This window comes from Vulpes vulpes, unplaced genomic scaffold, assembly GCF_048418805.1.
Source record: "Vulpes vulpes isolate BD-2025 unplaced genomic scaffold, VulVul3 u000000698, whole genome shotgun sequence".
NCBI lineage: Eukaryota > Metazoa > Chordata > Mammalia > Carnivora > Canidae > Vulpes > Vulpes vulpes.
This window is the reverse complement of record NW_027325792.1, coordinates 25,428-50,371: the sequence shown is the minus strand read 5'-3', so window position 1 is coordinate 50,371 and position 24,944 is coordinate 25,428. Positions and strand designations below refer to the sequence as shown.

Sequence of the window (24,944 nt, the reverse complement as noted above, 5' to 3'; positions counted from 1 at the left end):
AACCTTAGATGTTGGGGATACATTGGTCTTTTTTTTTTTTTTAATTTTTATTTATTTATGATAGTCACACAGAGAGAGAGAGAGAGAGAGAGAGAGAGAGAGGCAGAGACAGAGGCAGAGGGAGAAGCAGGCTCCATGCACCGGGAGCCCGACGTGGGATTCGATCCCGGGTCTCCAGGATCGCGCCCTGGGCTAAAGGCAGGCGCCAAACTGCTGCGCCACCCAGGGATCCCGATACATTGGTCTTAACTGTCATGTTCAAAGCTTGGATGTTATGCTAAGGGATAGGGAAGCTGGGGAAGAATGTAAAATCTGAGACTCTTCACGACCAGTACTCCTTTCCAGCCAGAAGGAGAGGGAGAGAGAGAATATCAAGGAAATACATGAGAATCTCCTCATCTCTTGGTATATGAAAGTGCCTATTTAACCACATCCTCACATAAAATGGGTATTATGATTATCTTTCATTCTTTGCCTGTTTGCCTGGAAAACATATCTGAAAGTATAGAACAAATCCTTCTCTTCATGAACCTCACATCGTAGCAGGGAAAACAGGTAACTAGTAATTGGGATAATATATGATGAATATTCCAAACTAGGTGGGTGGTGTTTAATTTACTCTGGGTGGTCAGAGAAAGTGTCCTGGAATACATGGCAGTTAAGCTTCCATTTGAAGTGCCTGTAGGCATTAACTGGGTAAAGATGTAGGGGAAAGAGTGTTTCTAGCAGAGGGAAGCAGGTGCAAAGGCCAGGAGACAGGAGAGGAACTGGAAGAAATCCAGGCTCTGGAGTCCAATTACACCTTCTCGTGAATTATGACAAGTCTCTGCTCTGTGCCCTAACGTGGGTTCAGGGCCTCTGTAGTTACTGCCTTTGGTCTATGACCTTGTGTTTTCCGCTGAATAAATCAGTCAAAAGGAATTAGTGATTTATTTCAGCAATAACGCCAACCTCTTTATTTATTAAACTTCTTATTTTTTTTTTTTACATTCACACAGAAGTTGTAACATTAGTACAGAGTCTCCCCTACCCTTAGTGATAACATCCTCCATAACCTGCACTGTACCTTCATAACCTATGAAGGTATGTTCTGTGTTATATGGAAGAGGTTTTGGTTCAAGAAAAATTCAGGTCTCCCCACTGGCTGTGGGGTAGGGACACTAGAAACAACACAAGTGTTTCTTTTTCAATTTAAACGTTTTTATTCCAGAGCAGAGGTTGATAAACTATAGCTCGTAGACCTAATCTAGCTTTCTTCACGTTTGGCAAACAAAATCCTATTGGACCCTAGCCTTACTGATTCATTTGCCAGTCATTTATGGCTGCTTTTGTGCTACAGTGACAAACTGAGTACTTGTGACAAAATCTTACGCTCTTCAAAACTGAAAATATTGTCTAGCCCTTTACAGAAAAAGGTTCTTGACCCTTGCTTTAGAGAAAAATCTCTTCATCACTGTCCATCACAGTCCTGGCTCTCTAATCAAGCCAGCAACATGATATACTTGACTCTGTTCTAACTACAATTAACTGTTCTTTGCTCTGATCTTTCTTCAGATAGAACCTATCCTGCCATTGCCTTTGAAGAAACTTCCCCAGATGGCCTTGTGAGTTCTTTGCCTCTCTTAGTTATTGTGGCCCATGCCAGGCATACAAAACTAAGACATTTCTTGTGGTCATGTGGAATGGTGACTACCTCAGACTTTGAACTCTAACCAGTTTAACATTTCTCTTGATTTGAAAACAGGTTTTCTTTTAAAAGAGTATTTGGTCAGAAAATCTCTCTACTAACTCAGAGATTAATATTGTAATGGAGACTAACCAGGGAGCCAGAGCTGCTAAGGTAAAAAAATTGGCTGAAGGTCTGACAGCCATTCCTGCTGCAGTGCCACCGCCTACTTCTGGCCAGTCTGACAGGCTCCTTCAGGCTTCAGAGAATCCTGTGCGTTCACATTTCAGCAGAACCTGGACACTGGCCAGCCGGTGCCACTTGTTCTTGTTCTGCCTGAGATCTATTAACTACAGCATGTGCTCCTTCTTCCCTGTCCACTTCCATATTCTTGGCAATTACCCCCGTCCTGTTTATAAACCACTGTAATTCATCTACAAGCTTAGGAAATGTTTGAGAGTGGAAAGTATACTGACGAGAATTGAGTAAATGCAAGTCAAGACACACTGCACTCTATTAGCTGGGTGACTTCAAATAATTTGATTTACTTTTCTAGGCCTAAACATCACCACCCTGCATTTAATAGTCATTTAACAATAACGGTTATATCTTGGCTCCATTAATCAGCAGGAAATAGGCAAGTGTTTATTTTTCTTCCTTGCAATGATTCTTTAATACTGCATGACTAAATTTTAGAGAAAAGCAAAGAATAAGTAAATAAGGCCACTCTGCTAATTACCAACAGAGCTGGGATAAATATCCACTCCTCCCAGCTTTAAAATCCCTACTCCACCACCACCACCCCGATCCATCCAGTTTATCTGTAGCAACTGACCCTAAAACAACATGATCAGAGTTCTGATATCTGAGACTGCAGGAAGGCCCCAAGTGTAGCCCTGACTCAGTCTCACTGAGACAGCAGGGAGAGAGCAAGCAAACTGGGCTCTTTACCTCTGGATTAGGTCTTTGTAAACTGAACTCTGTGTCACAAAACAGTTATAATAATTAAACGAGTTGCAAGAATATCAAGTAATAGAAATGGGAAAGGAAAATAATACATCATTTTTAAGCATGAATGTAAGTAAGCCAGTGGCAGTCTATAATTTAATTGACTGGGACTTGGTTTTTCCACTACTGGGAATACATATTTTCATATTCTACATAACCATGGCTAAATGAGGACAAAAATTGTTCCTTGATTTATGACTCCAGGTCATTTGTAGATTCCTGTCTGATTTTCTCTAATGATTAATGCTTTTCACAAGGATGGGTTCCCAGAAAGACTGTTTTTTTATGAAGTCCTAGACCCAAAAAACTAGTTCACCATTTACCTTGGTTTAGAATTTTCATTTACATGTTGTTCTTAGTTTTCCATTTGTCCTGAATTTTAGTCTTACCCAATCTATAACTAAGAGAAATTGCATAGAGAAAATACTGTAGAAAGATTAAAAGAAAGGATGTTTTTTTAATATGATTTTTTAAAAAATCCATCGACCTGTTTTTGCAAGATTGTCAACTTATTGTGCAATGCTTTTCTGACTTCAGTATCCATGAGATTCTAATTCAGTAAGTCTGGGATTGGGCCCAGGAATTTGAGTTTTTAACAAGCATCCAGATGGCAGCAGGCAGATCATTGGACCACACTGTGGAATAACCTTTAATTGATTACTGTATCGTTAATATCCTACAGGGTGGCACGGTGCTAGGTACTTAGTAATAAATTAATTGAATGGATAATCAAAAGGGCTAAGGAGAAATGAAACAATGTGAGGTGTTCCTTTATTCACTCAGTGATTCATTTTTCAGCCCTCAATGAGTGGCTATCATGTACTGAACTTTATAGTATTGTTTGTGTGTGTGCATAGATACAATACATGTATGGACACTATAACTAGAAAAGGCACTTTATGCATACTCTATGCTTCCAAAGAGCATGAGATCTAGTGAAGGTTTTGAGAAACAAAAAATGTCATCTCAAGGTAATATTTAGGTGTTATTAAGGTGATGAGTGTGCAGAGAAGTTACAACAATAAAAATAGAAAAAAATAATGTCTTACCTTTTATATAACTGTTATATTAAATGAGCTATGTGAAAATAAGCTGGTAAGTTGTGAAAGGCCATATATATGGAAATAATAAGATTTATAAATCTCTACCCCCTTTATAGAGATGGCAAGGTCTCCCCATCCCCATTGAGTGTGTTGACCAGATGCCTCAGCTTATCTTCCTTACTCCGCAGGGTAGCGAATTAGATATCTCTGTCTGAATTTCCATCAAACGAAGTATATGTTGCCTGTTTCTGAGGCTTGAAATCTGCAGGACTGAGGCTCTGTGCTAATGATGTGCAACCTGAACTTTAAAATGTTTTACAAACTATAGTAGCTATTAAATAATTACTTGAACTTCTGGAAGTAATAAAAACCCCTGTCTTGAGATTCCTGAACAGAGTTTATCTCTTTACTAAGTATGTAAAATAATACTGTGGTAGGATAATCCTTAAAAATTGCTTCACTGTATCCTTGTTATTTGAGCACTATACATATATTTTTACCAATATTCAGAAAAGAGTGTATGAACTTTTTTCCTAGATTCCTGCAAGATCCAAACTTTACATGACAGTGGACTTCAATAATATTCATGAACTTGCATGAGGTTCATGGAAAGCAGCACATTGAAAATTCTGTGATGAATTACTAGGAGTTTTGGTTGACAAATACTTTCGTACATTTTTCCCTTTGAGATGTAGTATTATTTGGTTTGTGCGATATGTGATTCAAAATAATGAGAAGTGAAAGAAAAAAGGTGAATCCTCTATGTATTAATCAAGGGGTCATCTAGACTATATATCCAACATGACGTTTCCCACACAGTGTGTCTAGTTCTTCAATTGCTACTTGATTTCTTGGTGAGTGTGTCTTCATGTGAGAAAATACAAAAAGCAGAAAAAAAAACTATTTATCTTGGCAGCAAGTACCGTGAACTATGAATTCAGTGAGTCCTAAATATATAGAATCAGAATTGAATACAGCCAACCTAATGGTCTGTTTTGAGAAACATCAGTCCTTTTGTCCCTTATCCTATACGTAAGGCACACTAAATTATTCGGTGTCTCCAAATACTTTCCATGTAGAGTCTGTATTTTGAGACACTTGATGGCTAGGAGATTTTAGGAGCCTTTAACAGGAATATGATGTAAAAATAAAACAAATTCAAGTTAGGAAAATGTTGGGAGTCTGCTCAGAACACCATCAGCATCGCATCCTGTCCTGGCAGTCCGCGTGGAGCTGCAGCTGAGTCCACTGCATGGAAAAGCTCCTTAGTCCAGGCATGCTCCACTTCCAACTTAAACTAAATGTATTAGAACAATATAATGCCTCTAAAAGCAGATTGCACCTTACAGTCTTCGTTCTCAAGGAGTTTAAACATGTCTTAAGAAAGGGTGATGCCTCTTTGGGATTTATGATTATTACTCGTGGGCTTTATTGCTCATTCTGGTTTCCCACTGAACACCCGCATCACATCCACCGCTGAGCATCCAGAGGCAGGCTCGTCGCTTCAAGTTGCTTTGACAATCATTAATCCTAGAGTCTGACTCCATTGTTCTGCATGTATTACATAGAACTTCTATGGAACATCAAACATATTTATTGATAGGAGAAAATTGTGTCTTTATGAGCGTTTCTGTAATGAAACAGGATGAGGGATGTGGAAAGTCACTGGCAGTTTCAGTCCAAGAGGCTCTCTTCAGGAAGAGAAAAATGGAAATGTTTTTATGAACGTGAAATAAAACTCTAAAAATGATGAGATGCTCTTCTAATACCCACTATTCAATAATAGATAGTCATAGTGTCCTTTGTGAATGAAGAGGGCACTACAGATTCTTTCTGGTTGCCGCAAGTGTTAAGTGTTCACAGTTAGAAGCAATGAACATTACACACCTCTCCCCGTGTTTCCTCACAGCCTGGACAGTGACTACTCTCACAGATGTTAAGACCCTTTCTGTGGTTGTTAGAAGGATACTGATTACTGATTTAGGGAGAAGTTCTTAATCTCTTCCTGCATCCCGGTCCCTTCCCTTGACAGACATCAGTGCAAGTGAAACAGGGTCTTAAGTTTAATACCATTGACAAGATAACCCTCCCTCTCTGGAGCAGTGGCTCACCATAAGGCTATTACCTTGTTGGCCATGTACCATATCTCTTTGCTGCCTGCTAATGCTTTGCTCCTTTCTTTTCTTTTCTCTTTTAATTTGCATTTAGAAGAGCTAGCAACCTCACTTGGCAAAGCTAACTGCTGATGTAGCTAACGATAAAGCACTATGGCATCACTTGAATGTCAAAAATTAGAAGAAAATAAAGAGCTAACATGTATTACCGTATTACTTATTTTTCCAAAAGCCAGAGCCTACTTTAATTTTGCCAAAATTGTGTTGGAGAGTTGCTTCAGTGTGGGCTAGGTCCTAGCATTTGAATTATATGGAAAGGTCAAATTAGAAAACTACAGGGGGTCCGAAGGAGTTGATTGAGAATAAAGACTGTCAATGCGAAATATAGGGACACTTGGAATACACCACAGCAAGAGAGGGCTTAATATTTTACTTTGCTTAGTTTAAAATCGGAAGAAATCAGTTTAGATAGACACAGCTTTTCTATAAAGGATGTTACGGAAGCCAAACCTCCCAATATACTAGGTAAGGATGAGTATGGTTATGTAAGTATCCTAATTATGTACCTGCCCAAAGTGAAAGATTAGGTTAGTTAATGGACAACAGAGTGATTTCACATAGTTCTTCCCTTTAAGGGACTTATAGTCTACTTCAATCCTTTTGTGTTCTGAAATATGTACATCCTTCTTTCTCTGCAGTAGGCCTTGCTAGTCTAAACATGTCTATGAATTCAGCAGCTTCTTCTCCCTAGAGGACTGGAGAATATGACACAGAGTAGGAATCTGAAATTCCAAAGATGACTTTATAGCTCCCAGACAAATGGAGCTTTCTACTAGAACTTTAAAATTAAGGAAAACCGGGATCCCTGGGTGGCGCAGCGGTTTGGTGCCTGCCTTTGGCCCAGGGCGCGATCCTGGAGACCCGGGATCGAGTCCCACGTTGGGCTCCCGGTGCATGGAGCCTGCTTCTCCCTCTGCCTCTGTCTCTGCCTCTCTCTCTCTGACTATCATAAATAAATAAATAAATAAAATTATAAAAAAATAAAATAAAATAAAATTAAGGAAAACCATGCAAGGCTGATGATGCTAACTCTATTTGTTGAAAACAAGCTATCTCTTCTCCTCCCCATCCCCCCTTTCTCTATGTGTATGATTCAGGTAAGATTAGTGTCAAAATCAGTGAATGTCAAAGTTGATGTAAAAATCTTTAAAACTAAGAATTATTTTAATTCACCCACCTTATATGCTCTCTATACTTCCTGCCTCCTTGAGGATTTTATCATTCATTTCCCTTCTATATCTTAAACATTAAGTTCTCAGAATGTTGCAACTTCAACATTTTCAAGTCTCTCTCATCTTATGGGAAATAACCCAAAATACCACCTTGGCCCTACATATCTTCACAGAAGTCCTCTTCTTTCCATTGTCAAGTATCTTAAAGAGTTGTTTTACTCAAAGTTTATACTTCTTTACCTTTTGTGCATTCATCTCAGTATAATATGGAATTTAGGCCCACCAATTTCACTCTTCCAACCATTGACCTCTATGTTGCTAAAGCCAAAACACACATTTTTCATCGTCCTTCTTGTTTTCTTTGTGATGTTTCGTTTCTGAAAATCTCTTAGCTTCCAGTACACTATACTTTCTTGCTTTTTTTCTACTGTTTCTTTTCCTCTGTTCTTTATTTTTTTCTCTGTTTCAGTGGATACTTTTATTGATTTAATAGATCACCAACTTTGTCTCCCTACCTGCCTACAATTGGAATTTCATCTTATTTCCATGCTGAGTAGTGAAACAATGACACAGCTGTAGTCAGAATAAGCTACTTCAAAAAGAGAAGCCAACACAGCTCATTTTCTTCTAGCAAGCAAAATATAAATATATGCACTCTAGAATGCACAATGGTTTAGTCACTAAGAAATTCAAATGGGATCCTGAAGAATGTAGGCAAATCCAGGGTGCAGTAAAGAGGAGCTGAGATGCTGTGCGCCTCTTTAAGGGTTCCTGGTACTGCATCTCTTGGCCACTAGCTGAATTTTGACATGAGGGAAGATTTTAGCTAATGCCAAGGAGAGATGCAGCAAGTGCTAGGTTGACTTAGGGGCTGTGCACAGGAACCAAAAGGCAGGAAAGTACTAAACACTGCTAAGAGCATCCACCCCAGGAAGGACTGGACCTTCCAAAAGCTCTAAACTCGCACCACCCCCAGTGCTCACATGGCTGACTTTATCCTCTGTGTTCCATTTGGCACAGCAAGTGGCAGTGTCTCCACCACCTATGATGGTGATGCAGCCCCTGGCGGTGGCTTTCACCACCTCATCCATGAGGGCTTTGGTTCCTCGGGCAAAAGCTTCCCATTCAAATATGCCCACAGGTCCATTCCCCATGGTCTGCTTAGCCTGAGCAACTGCCTCAGCATATTTCTTGCTGCTCTCAGGACCATGGTCCAAGCCCATCCAGCCAGCAGGTATGCCAGAGGCCACAGTGGCTTGGCCAGTGTTGGCATGCTCATCAAACTTTTCAGCAGTGACGAAGTCAACTGGCAAGGTAATTTTCACACCATTCTTCTCAGCTTTGGACATCAGGTCTTTGACGATCTTGGCTCCCTCTTCATCAAACAGAGGAGTCCCAATCTCCATGTTGTTGAGCACCTTCAGGAAGGTAAAAGCCATTCCACCACCAATAATCATCTCATTGACTTTGTCCAGCATATTACTGATCAGCTGGATCTTGTCTGCAACTTTAGCTCCACCCAGGATGGCCAGGATGGGTCGCTCTGGGCATTCCAAGGCCTATTTCAGCTCCTTCTTCATCAAGAAACCTCCGGCCTTCTGTGGCAGACTGACTCCCACCATGGAGCTGGGGGCTCAGTGAGCAGTGCCAAAAGCATCATTGACATAGACATCTCCTAGCTTGGAAAGTGAAGCTTGGAAGGCTTCTATTTTGACTGACTCAGCTTTAATCTTATTCCCAGAAGCATCTTTTCCCTTCCCTTCTTCCTCCACATGAAAGCAAAGGTTCTCCAGCAGGATGACAGACCCAGCAGCTGGGTCAGCACAAGCTTTCTCCACTTCTTGGCCCACACAGTCCTTTAAGAATAAAACATCCTTGCCCAGCACAGACTTAAGTTCTATAGCAGCTGGCCCCAAAGAATACTTGTCTGGCATGGGGACACCATCAGGCCGGCCCAGATGGCTCATAAGAACTGACTTGGCTCCATTGTCCAAGCAGAATTTGATACTTGGGATGGCAGCCTTGATTCTCTGGTTGGTTGTTATCTGGTGGTTCTTCATAGGAACATAGGCTCTTCATAGGTTGAAGTCCACTCTCATGACGACCCACTTGCCCTTCACGTCGAGCTTGTTCAGAGTCAGCCTGTTAGAAAGTGACATCCTGGCAATAGAAGGGCTGCGAGGCTGAGAGCTTAAACAGCGGAGAAGAAAGCAGCCTGCGTGTGCTCCAACCTCGTGCGGAATGCCGAGAGCTCCTCTGTTCTTTATTTTTTTTTTTTAAACATTTTATTTTTTTATTTTTATTTTTTAATTTTTATTTATTTATGATAGTCACAGAGAGAGAGAGAGAGGCAGAGACACAGGCAGAGAGAGAAGCAGGCTCCATGCACCGGGAGCCCGACGTGGGACTCGATCCCGCGTCTCCAGGATCGCGCCCTGGGCCAAAGGCAAGCGCCAAACCACTGCGCCACCCAGGGATCCCTCCTCTGTTCTTTAAATGTCAGTGTTTTCCCAGGTCTTCTCCAAGCCTGTTAACTTTTTTTTTCTTTTTTTTTTTCTCCATTCTCCTTGGGTGATTCTATTTATATTCATGGCTTCAAGCATAACCTGGAAAGCTATGATATCCAAATATGTATTTTACGTTCTATCTGGATAATAAACCCATAAGATCCTATGTTATCAATCATTCAGAAAAAAATAAGATATTCGTGGACATTTTAGTTGACTTTTATGGTGTTTAGGAGTTAAGATAGTAGTGATAAGCACAATGATAGTATTGAGAGAGGACTCGTTTTAAGTCTTGAGTCAGTCATGACCTTGAGTAAATTGCTTTAATTATAAGCCTTGTATATACTTCATTTGTTTGTTTTTTTAATTTTTATTTATTTATGATAGTCACAGAGAGAGAGAGAGAGGCAGAGACATAGGCAGAGGGAGAAGCAGGCTCCATGCACTGGGAGCCTGATGTGGGATTCGATCCCGGGTCTCCAGGATCGTGCCCTGGGCCAAATGCAGGCACCAAACCACTGTGCCACCCAGGGATCCCTATATACTTCATTTGTAGAATGAAGTACGCACTTCATAAGATTTCCATGAGGATGAAGTGAGATCGTAATTGTGAAGAGCCTGGCACATAGATAGTTCACAATAAGTAGTAGCCCTTATTGTAATAAAATGATCTCTTGAACAAGTTTCACTTCTAATTGTAGAAAGCCAAAGTAGCACTCTGAGCCCAATCAGGAGACAAAAACAAAACAAAACAAAACAAACAAACAAAAAAAAAACATGTAGTAGGTTAAAGCAGAACAGTTTAATACAAAGAATTACTGACTCTGACAAACATAACTATAAGATATAAAGAAATTCTGTGTGGTAAAGCAGAGAAAGAGTACCTAAGAAAGGGTAAACTTGAAAAGGGTATTAACAGATACAGAGATAATCCATAAATCACAACACTGTAAAAATGTGTTCAAATACTGGAGAAAATGTAGTTTGGCTCCTAGAGAGCAGAGCTGACCACTGGAATGGCCAGGCCAGAACTGCTGTGCAAACAACAGCCACCTCCGGAGGTATAGACAAAGATAAGAAAATGACATGTGACAAGAAAATGGTTGCTGGATCTGCAGTGGGAATCCAGGTGCCAGTAGGGGTGAAAGGTTGTTAGAACTTACTCTTTGAAGGACTGACTTGGTGTGTGACCTTCTGGACACAAGTAGCTTTATGCAGGCTGTACTAGGCTTGTCAGAGGAGTCCAGGCTGTCTGTAGAAATATCATTGCCAGGATGAGGCTGAAAGGTCAAAGGACCTTCATCCTAGGCTTGTGACTGCTAAGTAGTAGTTCCTTACCAGATGTCCTTATACCCACACTGCCTATCCTCCTGGATAGTGCTGTGAATTGGAGGAAGTCTCTACCTCCTGCAAAATCTCCCCTGCTGCCCTCTACTGAGAAACTTAACAGTGTGCATTTAAAAAGAGAAATGCTTAAGCCAATTCTGTTGTTTACCATATTGGAGGTACATTTGGAAATGAAAGGCAATGAATTGATAACTGACACAACAGATAGGCTTAACAAATACAGAGATAATCTAGAAATCACAACACCATAAAAATGTGTTCAAATACTGTGTTTTGCTCTATAGTTCTTTCAGTTCCAAGCTTTTTGATATGAAAAATTGGTGTATATATGTATAACTTTCGTTCATGATTTAAATATGAATACCCATTAGCATCATGATAGCTATGCATGTGCTAGAAGATAATTTAATGAATTACAATATAGCACATCGAAGAGTTGCTATGGTCTATTGAATCAAAAATCCAGTTCTTGAAAACTGCCTAAACATAATTTACCTATCCAATGTCAGTTTAAAATTTGCATAATAAGCCACAGTGAGTTTTAAAAATCTCATACAAATAGTGATCCATTTAATATGTTCCACAAAGAAATATATTTTAAACATCTTTTATACATATATACATATTTTAAACAGTCTTTTATATATCTTTTATATATTCTAAGAGAGGGCTCATTTTCCCCCCATTACCTAAAAATGTTTCTCAGAAAAAATAATATAAAAAATTACTATGTTGATCATAATTCCAGGAGAAAACTAAGAATCCTTGAAAATATAAGCTTAATTGAACTGGTAAGAATTGCTGTTATAGCAAAGTGGCATGGCATTAGAATAACTCCCATCAGTTATCAGGTTATCTTTAATTCACAATTTACAACTAACCATTTTGTAACCTCAAGAGCTGTTCCTTTTCTCTAATTTATCTCTAATCATAATTTTTATTCACAATTGACCATTTATTATACCTCAGTGATGAGTACTTTTTATTTTTTTATCACACTTCATTTTTATATTTAAATTACGTTAGCTAACGTATAGTACATTATTAGTTTCAGCTGTAGTTTTCAATAATTCATCAGTTGCATATGACATTTCTTAATACAGCAACAAGGTCTTATTTTCATCATTGCATCGATGGAGAAAGAGGAGAAATGTTGCATTACCTGTTCAAGAGAATCACTTCAGAAGCAGAAGGGCTGGGATTTGAAGATTTTTTTGTTTGTCTCAAAAGCTCCTACTGATTTTAGGCATGTTTCTAACTCTAGGTCAAAGTGGAGACTTATATTTTATAATCAGAGGTGTTAGAATTGATGGCACTGCTTCTCAGACTTTCATGTACACATCGATTGCCTGAGGACTTTCATCAAATACAAGCTCTAATTTAGTAGGCCTGGAGTGAGACTTGAGATTCCAAAAAGCTCGTATTTGGTGCCTATGTTACTAGTTCATAAACCATACTTGGCATAGAAAAGGTAAACGGCAATGGGATTGGAACAGACCAAGATATTAGTGACATCTGGATAATCTGAAGATTTCAGTTCCTTGGCATTTATCTGAAGGACCTGAAAACTTATGCTCTCACAGAAACCTGCACATAGATGTTTATAGCAGCTTTTGTTCATAGTTGCCAAGACTTGGAAGGAACCAAGAAGTTTTGCAATACGTGTATGTGATAAATACAAACAAATATTACTGAGCACTAAAATAAAAATGAGCCATCAAGCCATAGAAATACATGGAGGAAACTTCAATGCAAATTACTAAGTGAAAGAAGCCAAAGTGAGAAGGTCACATACTATATATAACTTTAACTATATGATGTTCCAGAAAAGAAAAAAAAACTGTGTTAACGATAAAAAGATGAATAGTTGAAGGGAATTTAGGGAGAAGATGAATCATTTTCCTTTGTTTGTGTTAGGGCACTGAAAATATGCTATGATATTATAATAGTGAATAGATGTTATTGTAAATTTGTCCAAACCCATAGAATGTAAATATCGAGTGGACCATAATATAATCTATGGACATTGGGTGATTACGATGTGTCACTGTAGGTTTATCCTTGGCAAAAACTGATAAAAATAATAATTTATATTTATAGTATAAGTATGTAAATAAAAATAAATATATTTTATATCCATATTAATTTAATAACAATTATTATTTTTAAAAATACCTCTTGGTGAATGACTTTGATGATGGGAGAGAAGCTATGCCTGTGTAGAGCATGATGTATATGGAAATCTCAATACTTACCTCTTAATTCTGTTGTGAGCCTAAGACTACTCTAAAACAAAGTCTAAAAGTCAAATAAGAAAAAATGTTGACATGGGCAGCGCAGGTGGCTCAGCGGTTTAGCACCGCCTTCGGCCCAGGGTGTGATCCTGGAGACCCAGGATCGAGTCCCACATCAGGCTCCCTGCATGGAGCCTGCTTCTCCCTCTGCCTGTGTCTCTGCCTCTCTCTCTCTCTGTCAATTGTGAGTAAATAAATAAAATCTTTTAAAAACATTTTTTTAAAATTCAGCATCAGTCAATAAATATGCACATGTTATCACATAAGGAATATATGAATGTGTCAGTGAATGTACAGTTAATACACATGTATGTGCATATGTGCATGTATTTTGAAATGTTGATTAAGATACAATGAATAATTAACTATATAGCAAAGTCTATAATGTGTCTGTGTTTCTATATATGCTGATTAGAAGAGATCAAATATTATATACATTGGATTTCTGTTAAATTTTTAAACAATAATATTTCCATTTAAAGGTAATTTTATTGACATACACAAAAAATATATAGTGTTAACAGTTGTCAAGTAACTACAAATCAAAACAATTAGATACCATTTATTTTTCCTATAAAATTTTCAAAAATTATAATGATCAATATAAAGACTCAGTTCATGAGTCTGGTATACCAGATATTTATACTAACCAGTTTTATGTGGAAAAAATGCTTGCAGAAGCATTTTGGTGTTAGTGATAATTTGGAAACAACCTAAATATTCAACAATAGAAATTATGGCATATCTAGCCATTTAAAAAACTACATTGTTAGAACACTTAAAGACAAAAATGCTCACAATATGAACTCAAATGAAAAGACACAAAATAAAAAGTACAGGGCAGCCTGGGTGGTATAGCGGTTTAGCTCCTCCTTCAGCCCGGGGTGTGATCCTCAAGACCTGGGATCAAGTCCCACGTCGGACTCCCTGCAAGGAGCCTACTTCTCCCTCTGCCTGTGTGTGTGTGTGTGTGTGTGTGTGTGTGTGTGTGATGAATAAATAAATAAAATCTTTGTAAAAAATAAAAATAAAGCAATAGAACTCTAATTCTGAACACACATGTTCAGTCAATATCCACCAAGTGCCTACCTTTTTTTTTTGTTTTAGTAAGCACTGTGTAGGTATTTGGATATATTAGTGAGCAGAATAGAGGCTCCTGATCCATATACATCTTATGGTTTAGCAGCAAAAAGACAAGAAACAAAAGGATTGAAACTTTTATTTATTTTTTTTAAGATTTTATTTATTTATTCATGATAGACATAGAGAGAGAGAGAGAGAGGCAGAGACACAGGCAGAGGGAGAAGCAGGCTCCATGCCAGGAGCCTGACGTGGGACTTGATACCAGGACCCCAGGATCACGCCCTGGGCCAAAGGCAGGCGCCAAACCGCTGAGCCACCCAGGGATCCCCAGGATTGAAACTTTTAATAGTAAAATATTGATAGTAAGATTATAGGTGAGCTGTATTTTATTTCTTCCATTCCCCCTTTTCTAATCACCTACATGGAGAGTGAGTTACTTTTACTGGAACAAAAATGCAAATATTTAAAAATGCAAAGAATCTATCAGAAAAATTATTATACTACTTAAAATGTTGCTTAACTAGTACTTTAGTACTAGTTAGTACTTGTGCTAACTAATCCTTAGTCCTTTTCGACTATTCAACCATTCCCTCAGGACTCTAACTTTAGACAATACTCATATCCTTTTTTAAAACTTTTTCTTCTCTATTCCAAAGAAGCATACTGGTCTCTCTAATTTGTTCTTTAAAAAATCAATGAAAATGTAATTAGTTGCAATTAATATATAAATATGAATCTTTGGTCCTGGAATTGGTTTGCCTGACCCAATTTAGCTCTGTAATTCTACGTGATTATCCATCCATTTAGAGTAGTGCCTTGATAGTGCACATCTCGTTTGAATTCTCCTTGTAACATAACTCAATACTAATTTACCTACGACTATATGACCTGTGATTTTGTCATTTAACCAAATCACTTTTACATTTGCATCTGATATTTTTTAAAATATCATGGTTAATGGCTGCATAATGTTATAGTTGTTCAAGTACTAAGTAGGTAATTATTCTCATTTGCACCATGACTATTATTATATTGAAATAAGCTACATTATAAAGCCTATTGATGGATTCCTAACCTACCTTTACCGGGCTTGTCAGATTGTCAGATTTTAGCACATCATCCCTTGACATCTCTACGTCAGTGGTCCCAAGCACAAATGTATATACAAAGACTAGCCCACCAACATGAATGAATGGAGAGGGTTGGGAACAAGGGGAACAAGGTCTTTGGAGAACATGGGCCTTTAGTACAAGGGACAGCCGGTATTCAGCTTCAGCTAATTTTGCCAATCAAGAGTATTAGCCTAAATTTTCTGATTTTTTAAAATGAATTAGAAAACTACTTTTATTATTTTATTTATTTTATTTTTTATTTTTATTTTTTATGGGAGTTCAGTTTGCCAACATATAGCATAACACCCAGTGCTCATCCCACCAAGTGCCCCCCTCAGTGCCCATCACCCAGTCACCCTAACCCCCCGGCCACCTCCCCTTTCATTACCCTTTGTTCGTTTCCCAGAGTTGGTGTCTCTCATGTTTTGTCACCTTCACTGATATTTTCACTCATTTTCTCTCCTTTCCCTTTATTCCCTTTCACTAATTTTTATATTCCCCAAATGAATGAGACCATATAAGGATTGTTCTTTTCCAATTGACTTATTTCACTCAGCATAATACCAGAAAACTACTTTTAAATGTAAAATTTCCCAATTACATAAAACACCAACCAAACACAACAGTCTAGCCAACTGGATTTGGTTTTCAAATTAGAAGAGTTCAAATTTATGAAACTTGTACATTGTCACTTGTTATAACCATCCTGAGATAGACTTTTTTGTTTCTGTTTCTGATTTTTGTTTTTTAAATATAGCATAGGGAAAAACTTTAAAGAAAGACATACAATTTCCTTATAAGTATATAGAAACACCCTCACCCTGAATTGTCAGATTGTCAGATTTATTGATGTTAAATTAGATGATTCTATTTAAAGTTTATTATTTTAAGTGCATCTTGCTTTTTTAAATTGTTAGGCTTTTTAAACTTTCATTTGATAATAAATCAACATAGGTTCATAAATGCCATGGATAATCATGACAAGAATATACGGAAATTAAGTGTATGTGTACAAATCACACGTCCAGTCTCTTGCTCCTTAAGCATTGTTTACTCTTAGATCTATAATCTAATTTTTTAAAGAAAATGCAATGTATAATAAATCTTGAGTTTCGAATACTATGTGCAATCACGATGCTCTAGCATCTCAAAAGTAGACAGGGAAAATAAAGAATCAGAACAAAGGGAAACTATTTGTTTCCAAATCAAGAACAAACAATAAACCATGTCTTAGTGGCTATAAACTCAAGGCATCAAGCCATAGAACAGGGTAATTTTTACGAAATATAGAATAATCTACCATGCATCAAGCAAACTGTATTGAATCTAATAAATCTAAAACTCTTAATAAAGTGCTTGGCAGGAAATCATCGAGCAGATCCAGTGTTCTGAGCTCATGTGCCACAGCTGTCACCAGAGGACCGGGGTGAAATTCTGAGTAGCTACAAAGGCAAAAACACAGAAAGTAGAGGAAAATTTCATGTCATTAACACTGTGAAGCAGTGTTTGCTCAGCTCAACAGCCTCAATGATTACATTTTGTTTTTCTGCATATCTACATTCTATTCACGTAATACCCATATGGTTCAAGTGGTGTCCCTATTATTAGTCTTCTGACAGGAATGTCCCTTGCAAAAGACCATTGTTTGCTTTATGGGGAAAAGAGATATTTAGAGAGACGTTTGTCTTGAGGATCCACCCAGCTTTAAGAAAGGGTAATGCCCATGACTGGACAACTTTAATTCAAAAACATTAGTACTATATTTTAGGTAAATGTTTAAGGAAGAGGAAGTATTACTAAACTCAGATTCCATTCTCCAGATGCTATAAAATGGCATGTGTTACCAATTTTTGAAAATACATATAAATTATTATTTTAATAGAACAACAATAGTAGTAACTAATTGTTGGTAAGCAATATGCCAAGAAATATATTGTGTATCTCACATGACTTGATTAATTTATCCTCTGTCACTCTGTGAGGTAGCTACTATTGTTACATCTATTTTCAGATATGGAAATAGAGTAAGTGGCAGAGCTGGGATTTCAATCTGATCAGTTTGATTCAGGAGGTAGTTTTACCTCTTTGAGTGTCATTATGGTGAGATATTTGCCTGGTAGGCAGTCAAGTATGATTCTAACCCCATACTTAGTCCAAGTCTTCAAAATGGAAAGTCTATTCATTTTGCCAACCTGCCTTTGATTCAAATGAGGAATCTGCAGGATGCAGCTGATCACTACAAACCCCGAGAACTCCCTCATTCACTTCAAGACTGGCAGGGTTTATATACCCTTATTTAATCAAATTGTAACTGAACCGAGTGAGAGTTTGTCCCCTCAATGCACAGAGAGCCAATAAAAACTGACACTGAGCTTTTGCAGTGAAGAAAGATAAGCTGTTAATGGTGTGGTCTCACCCATGAGAACAGTACCTAATGCTCAAAAGTCCTGTACCCCCTCATGGTTTGCAAGTGAGGATTTTTAAGGTCAAAATTTGGAGCAGGGGGCTCCTGAGAAGGTGGACGCTGTTGATTGGAGGCCCATGATGTCATGCTAGCAGATGCTCCGATGCCATTTCATTAAGTCCCACAGCGGTCTTCTCCGTCTCAAGAGATTTGGAATCTGAAAGACATCTCGATTCCTTATGTTAAAAATTTCACTAAGTACATCTGGTGATCATATCTATTTGTAAGCTAGTGGGGTTGCATTCTTACAGGTTTCTTGGCTAGTTCAGTTATGCCTGGGGATGATATGACCTCTATTGATCATTCTTTCATCTGAACTGATACGATGGAGGCCAGCTTCAAATATGATTGGATTACTTGTGATTTGTTTAATTTATGCTGTAAATCTAAAATCATATTGCTAATTCTTCTTTTTAAAAAAATATTTATTTGTTTGAAAGAGGGAGAGAGTGAAAGAGAGAAAGTGGAAGAGAAGGGAAGAGGGGGAGGGAGAGAGAGCCTGACAAGAGGCTCGGTCTCACGACCTGGAGACCATGACCCTGAGATCATGACCTGAGCCAAAACCAAGAGTCGAGTGCTTAACCAACTGCAGCACCCAGGTGCCCCATATTGCTACTCTTCTAATGTTTGCTTTAGTAGGGAGGGATTTTTTTTTTCTTAACTTACTGGATGCTTTTGGCTGGTCTACTAATTAAATTGGTTAACATCTAATTTTGTACTTATGAGAGCCCCACAAAGACATGAAAAGCTTCAAGACAGGCAATTGAGGCTTAATATGCCATTCTGAGTTAAGGAGTTAGGGGTAGGGATCTGGGGCTTCAAAAGGAAGGAACACAATTAACAGAAAGATGATAAGAGCAAATAATTGGAAAACAAATGTTTGTCATGACCTGCAGAGACAGTGGGACACAGAGGAAACTGAACAAACGTATCTTGCTGAGTTCCCCTTAGCTTGGCACACCTAGCCTGTACTTTTTGTAGATATTTCTGGTGGTACCTCTCTTCCAGGACCAGACCTCCTCTGAATTCTCAGAGACAAATAAGGGGGAGGGGAAAGTTTTTGAATCCGTTGGATCTTGATTGCCTTCAGCTCAAAACAGTCCACATGACAAAGTGACACATTTTGTGGCAGCCTATTCTGATTCCCTTTAATTTCAAAGGGATTTAATATGCATAAGTGAATAAACCATTACGTTCAGTCTGTATAAAGGGTGTTATCAGTCATCTGCTTTGCATTGGGGAAGTTTTCCTCTGAGGGTAAATTCCTCTGAATTATGCTGCCCTATGAAAGGCAGCTATGCTTAGCACAACATCACTAGTGCTGCACTCTGCTGCACTATGATATGGCAGAAACACATCCTTTATAGCAGTGCCGAGGAATCAGATCTCCCCACCAAAATGAGCTTTCCAGATAGTTCTGTGGGCCTTAAACATTGAAGAACAGCATTCAAAAGATTTTATTTTAATTTTAATTTTTTTGAAGATTTTATGTACTTATTTGAGAGAGAGCAAGAATGTGTGCGTGAGTGGGGGAGGGGTAGAGAGAGAGGGAAAGAGTGAATCTTAAGCAGACTCAGAGCTGAGAGCAGAGCCTGATTTGGGGCTAATCTCAAGACTCTGAGATTATAACTAAGCTGAAACCACGAGTTGGATGCTAAACCTACTGAGCCACCCTGATCAGAAACTCTTTCGCTTAACATACAAGTTCATAGCTTTTCTTTTTTTCTAAAATTGCCAGATATTATCAGGAGCATAGCCTCCCAAATAATGGAGGAACTTCATCCTAGCCTCATGATGTACCAATTTAGTAATGGAGAATATAGAAGCAGGCAGGGATAGAGGGAGGAAATAATTGAAAGCTATTTGGGCAGCCCTGGTGGCACAGCGGTTTAGCACCGCCTGCAGCCCAGGTCGTGATCCTGGAGACCCCAGATCGAGTCCTGAGTCGGGCTTCCTGCATAGAGCCTGCTTCTCCCTCTGCCTGTGTCTCTGCCTCTCTCTCTCTCTCTCTCTCTGAATGAATAAATAAATCTTAAAAAAAAAGTAAAAAATTGAAAGCTATTTGTAGTTTTAAAAAATTCCCAGATTTCACTCTATCATACAATAAGCTTTAAAGAAATTGCTGTTGTATTGAGACCAAACCTATTATAATGAGACAGGTCCAGATAATGATAATGTGCTGTGATTTTAAAATGAAATTCAGGACATAGCTCCAGGGTCTGTTTTTAATGACACCTCCATTGATAAAAGATGTAAAATTTTCCAAGTCTGTTAGCTAGTCATTCAGTAGTAAATTTGACCAAGTGTAATGACACCCACATTTTCTTATTAGAGTGCTTATGGTTATCTACATAGCAAATGGCAAATTGGAGATTTATATGCCATTTAAACTAGGTTACATCTAGGAAAATTCATTCTGGGTCATTATGGGAAGACTGCTCTTAAAACAGTCTAGTGGAACAGTTTTAGATGGTTTTCTGTAGTACCAAGAGTCATTAATATAACAAGAGATTCCTTTTTAGCAGAAGAGTTATTTGAATAGACAGCTGGGCATTGTAGTGCAAAACAGGCATCAGCTTAGTTTTGCACTTTGGCCTTATAACATAAAACCGTGTCATTACGACAAGCCCTATTATGGCAGGAAATCTGTCTAATGTAGCTCATTCTTGCTCTTAGTCCAGGGAGGTTTAATTACCAGAAGAATTAATCTCACCAATAATGGGGGATCCCTGCGTGGCCCAGCAGTTTGGCGCCTGCCTTTGACCCAGGGCGCGATCCTGGGGACCCGGGATCGAGTCCCATGTCGGGCCCCCTGCATGGAGCCTGCTTCTCCCTCTGCCTGTGTCTCTGCCTCTGTGTGTGTGTGTGTGTGTGTGTGTGTGTGTGTGTGTGTGTGTGTGTGACTATCATGAATGAATAAATAAAATCTTTTTTAAAAAATCTCACCAATAATAATAAGTAATATTTGTGAGGACTTTGAAGTTTACAAGGATTTTCACATATAGTTCCTGCCCTTGTATCATTGCCCATACTTCCTAACTGTTCTTCCTGACACCAGTTTCAACTCCTTCCAGTACATTCTCTGTATTTATGATCAAAACACAAATTTCATCACATTATTTTCCTGATTATACATTTACAGCATTTTCCTTATTGCCTACATGGTAAAGTCTAGGTCATTAGCAAATCATACAGTGTAGTAATATTGCTTGTGTGGAATCAGATTTTCCGTAACACACGCACACACACAAACACACACAAATATACCAAAATGTATTAAAAAGGTAGTGACAACATAGAGAGGAGTAGATGCTGCAGATCTTTGCTAGTCTTGTTTCCTAACATTTTCCATTGTAAAGAGTTCACAGCTTCCAGTGGCATAGATAATACAGGTCAGGGACCAGATAGATTTCAGACAAAATTTTAATAGCTCATATATATTAAACATTTTATACAACATGGCATAGTACTTAATACATAATAACCGCTCAACAATAATTTTCTAAACTTTATTTCAATGTGGCAAGTACTGCAGTATAATACATCCTCTACTATGGAATTTCCACAGACTGAGGATGTTGTTATGGTAAGGTTCCAGTGTATAAATTATGTGAAAATACTGGGCAAAAGGGAAGGAAATATTTTGCCAGCTGATAATATAATGTTGCAAAACTTCTATTCAAGGAGATTTTTAAAAATCTGAGTTTACTATTGTATATTTCACAGTTGAAAATAAGCTCTGGCCCATGAGATTTTACCTACACATTGGGGACAACATCTTGTTAAAACAAGATTGTGAAGTTTATAAGAAAGTAGTAAAGTCTGCCTTTCGATATAGACTTACATTTTTGTTCTTCCTGTTTCTTTTGGAATCTGCATTTTTCTGTGAATGATGAGTATTTCTTGGTCACCAAATCCTCTCTTAGTCTACATTCATTTGGTAGTACACTGGAAAGCTGAAGAAAAGTGATTAAAGACCAGGAATGTCAATGTTTTTGGCATGGAAATGGATCATATTTGACTTTTTCAAATATATGCTCTTGAAAATTGGCCATTCGTATGTACAGACGTTTAAATTTCTAAATATAATAAGCTGTGTAAAAGGAGATATGATTTGAGGAAATGAGTATAGTAATGGTCATTACGGGAAGCACCAGTGCAAAATTACCAGTTCAAGAACACTTTATGGAACATAATGAATTGTCATAGTTGTTTTTAGAGTTAGAAAGATTCTTTGACTAAATGTTAGAACATCTTTGTTTAACAGCATTCATTCTAAGAAAGACATACAAATACACTGATATAGTGTCACTGATCTCTCTTATTTACAAATCATTTAAATTACAAAGAACAAACATTCCCTTCAAAAAATCTGAATATACCCTTCCTTAGCTTGAACTTTAATTGAACTTGATAAAAGTAATTTGATTTTCAGGGTTGTTCCTATCATATCTTAATGAATTAAAGAAATATAGCAAAGATTCCTTGTGTGTATGTTTTTTGTAATAATGAAAAAAATCACAGTTACACATTACCTATAAAGAAAAAGAAGGAATATGATGTAGGTTGAATTGACTTATATACTACATCATTTAATTCCTACAAGTCTTTTGTTTTGTTTTATTTAAAAATTTTTTTAAATTCCTACAACAGTCTTTTGAAAGAGGAATTACAATCTTCACTTTAGATGTAAAGTACCAGTGCAATACTATCTTATATAGAATAAAGTTACAGTTGTTTATAATGAATTGAAGATTATTGTTTCACTGTGTTTAACATTTTCTGGATGATGCTGTTTTTAAAGAAAAGTAGTGTAAATGTAAAAATTCAATGTATTGGTGGGATCAATAATTGTGATCACATTCAACATTTATAAATTCATTTTCTCTCTAAATTGAAAAGAACTGGAATTTTTTTTAAAGAGTTATTTATTGGGCAGCCCGGGTGGCTCAGCGGTTTAGCGCCGCCTTCAGCCCAGGTCGTGATCCTGGAGACCCGGGATCAAGTCCCACGTAGGGCGCCCTGCATGGAGCCTGCTTCTCCCTCTGCCTGTGTCTCTGCCTCTCTCTCTCTCAATCCTCTCTGTGTGTTCTCATGAATAAATAAATAAAATCTTTTAAAAAAAGAGCTACTTATTGATTTATTTATTCATGATGGACATAGAGAGAGAGAGAGAGAGAGGCAGAGACACAGGCAGAGGGAGAAGCAGGCTCCATGCCGGAAGCCCGACGGGGGACTCGATCCCGGGACTCCAGGATCACACCCTGGGCCAAAAGCAGGCGCTAAACCGCTGAGCCACCCAGGGATCCCCAAAAGGACTGCAATTAAAGAAGAGACCAGAATTATTTATATCATTAACTTTATTTTTTCAGTGTTCAGAATAAAAGTCAATATCAACATGTGTAATAACAACAGTCTTTTCCAAAAAGTCTATCTCTCACAATTATTTTTAATAAACGCAAAGATAATAGGAAAGAAGTGTTATCTAGTTATCTAATTATAGATATCTATGTTATCTAGTTTTGTGAAAACACATAATACTGAGAATGTCAGAATTTTTTGTTTAGGAACATGATCTCTTTAAGAGTGTGATGAAAATAATAGATCATCTTCTCAGAAGAAGAACTACATATGCATACACACTAATCCTCCAATCCTCAATCAATTAAAATCCCTTTTATGTATGCAGTAGTATGAAATATAGAACCCACAGATTTATGATGACCCAAGATCCTACAATTATTTACTCCCTGCAATCTTCATGCTTACCCCCAAGGATTTCAAACCCCAATTACCCTCCACTGTTTGTTTTCCCTAGCATTTTCACCATCTGACGACACATGATGTAATTTACTCATGCATTGAGTGTCCATTGCCTGTTCCACTTTCCAGAATGCAGCTTCCACCAGGGCAATGACCTTTGTCTATTATGGTCAACAGTTCACCTAGAACAGTTTCTGACACAAAACAGTCCCTCATTATTTCCTGAACCAATAAATAGATTTATAGTGACTGTATATGTCGTATTAAGAATATAAGCCTCAAATTTGAATTCAAGAACCTTTTATTGAATTGTTGATCTGCATATCCCTAACTTCATCCTTTTAAAAGTAATAGACCATGCATGTTGTTGTAGTGTTTTTAGGATGAAATAACAAATATATAATCTTATAATAACCATCTATCACTTATATGACTGCACAGATTGTTCCCTGAATTAGCCATAGAATGTGGAGGCCAAAGCCACCACTTCTTATAGGATTATCAAATGTCCATATTAAGTGTCAGTTTTGATTGAAAGTTTCTTTAAGGGTAAGTTGATAGTTTACAATGTCTTAATGACCAGAAAAATTTTATCAAAAATAATGGTAATTCAAATATTATTATAGCAAGTAAATTATTAAATTCGGAATTACACCCATACTGACACCCCCACACACACACACAATTAGACATTTTTCCCCAGTGTATTTACCTCGGATGATATCTGAGGTACCTCAGATGATGTTTCTTTGATTTGTTGATTGGTTTTCATTATTTTATTTTGTTTTCCAGCATTGTGTCCTTACTCTCATATTTTTGGGCCATTCTTCAAATAGAATATCCAGGTTTCATTACCAATGGTAAGATGAAACCATGAACTTAAAAAGTCACCTTAATAACCAAATGTATCATAAAATGTACAAGTAGAAAAAAAGTCTATGGCATCGCTAGCCAATATATCTTTATCACAGCTACTACTGAGAAGACAGACTGATAAAATGTGGGAAGATAATTTAGATTTTGTGAGGAAGGAAAACATGTTCTTACACTTAGGGACTATTCATTACATTTTAGTACAAAGGAAATTTTTTATATAGCTGAGTTATCAGCCAGTGAATGAAAACAGAAGGATGAACAGTTCTATATAATTGTTGTAGAATACTCGCCAAGTCTTGTGAGATTCAGCCTGAGGATAAGTGGGGAAGAAAGAATAAAGGGAGCTCATCAAACAGTTGATACTCTTTGTAGGGAGGGCCTCTTGGTTGTTGGATAGGAGGAAGCAGGCAGATGTCAAAACTATGTTCATAGCTC

The 24,944-nt window shown here is 37.7% G+C and overlaps 1 protein-coding gene and 1 pseudogene across 9 annotated transcripts in view; one reads left to right on the top strand and one right to left on the bottom strand.

Moving 5' to 3' along the window:
- Positions 1-24,944, top strand: part of LOC140597377 (small G protein signaling modulator 1-like) — a 75,302-nt gene that overhangs the window by 27,315 nt on the left and 23,043 nt on the right. For 2 of the 9 annotated variants that reach the window (XM_072745637.1, XM_072745636.1), the window contains exon 7: positions 1,559-1,604. The exons of 3 other annotated variants lie outside the window; for them this stretch is intronic. The gene's annotated coding sequence lies outside the window, so the exon portion shown is untranslated. Of the gene's footprint in view, positions 1-1,554; positions 1,605-12,020; positions 12,503-24,944 lie in introns of those variants that run through there. 4 more of the 9 variants (XM_072745635.1, XM_072745633.1, XM_072745639.1 and 1 more) reach the window with 3 other exon arrangements.
- On the bottom strand, positions 7,537-10,340 carry LOC140597375 (phosphoglycerate kinase 1 pseudogene; annotated as a pseudogene).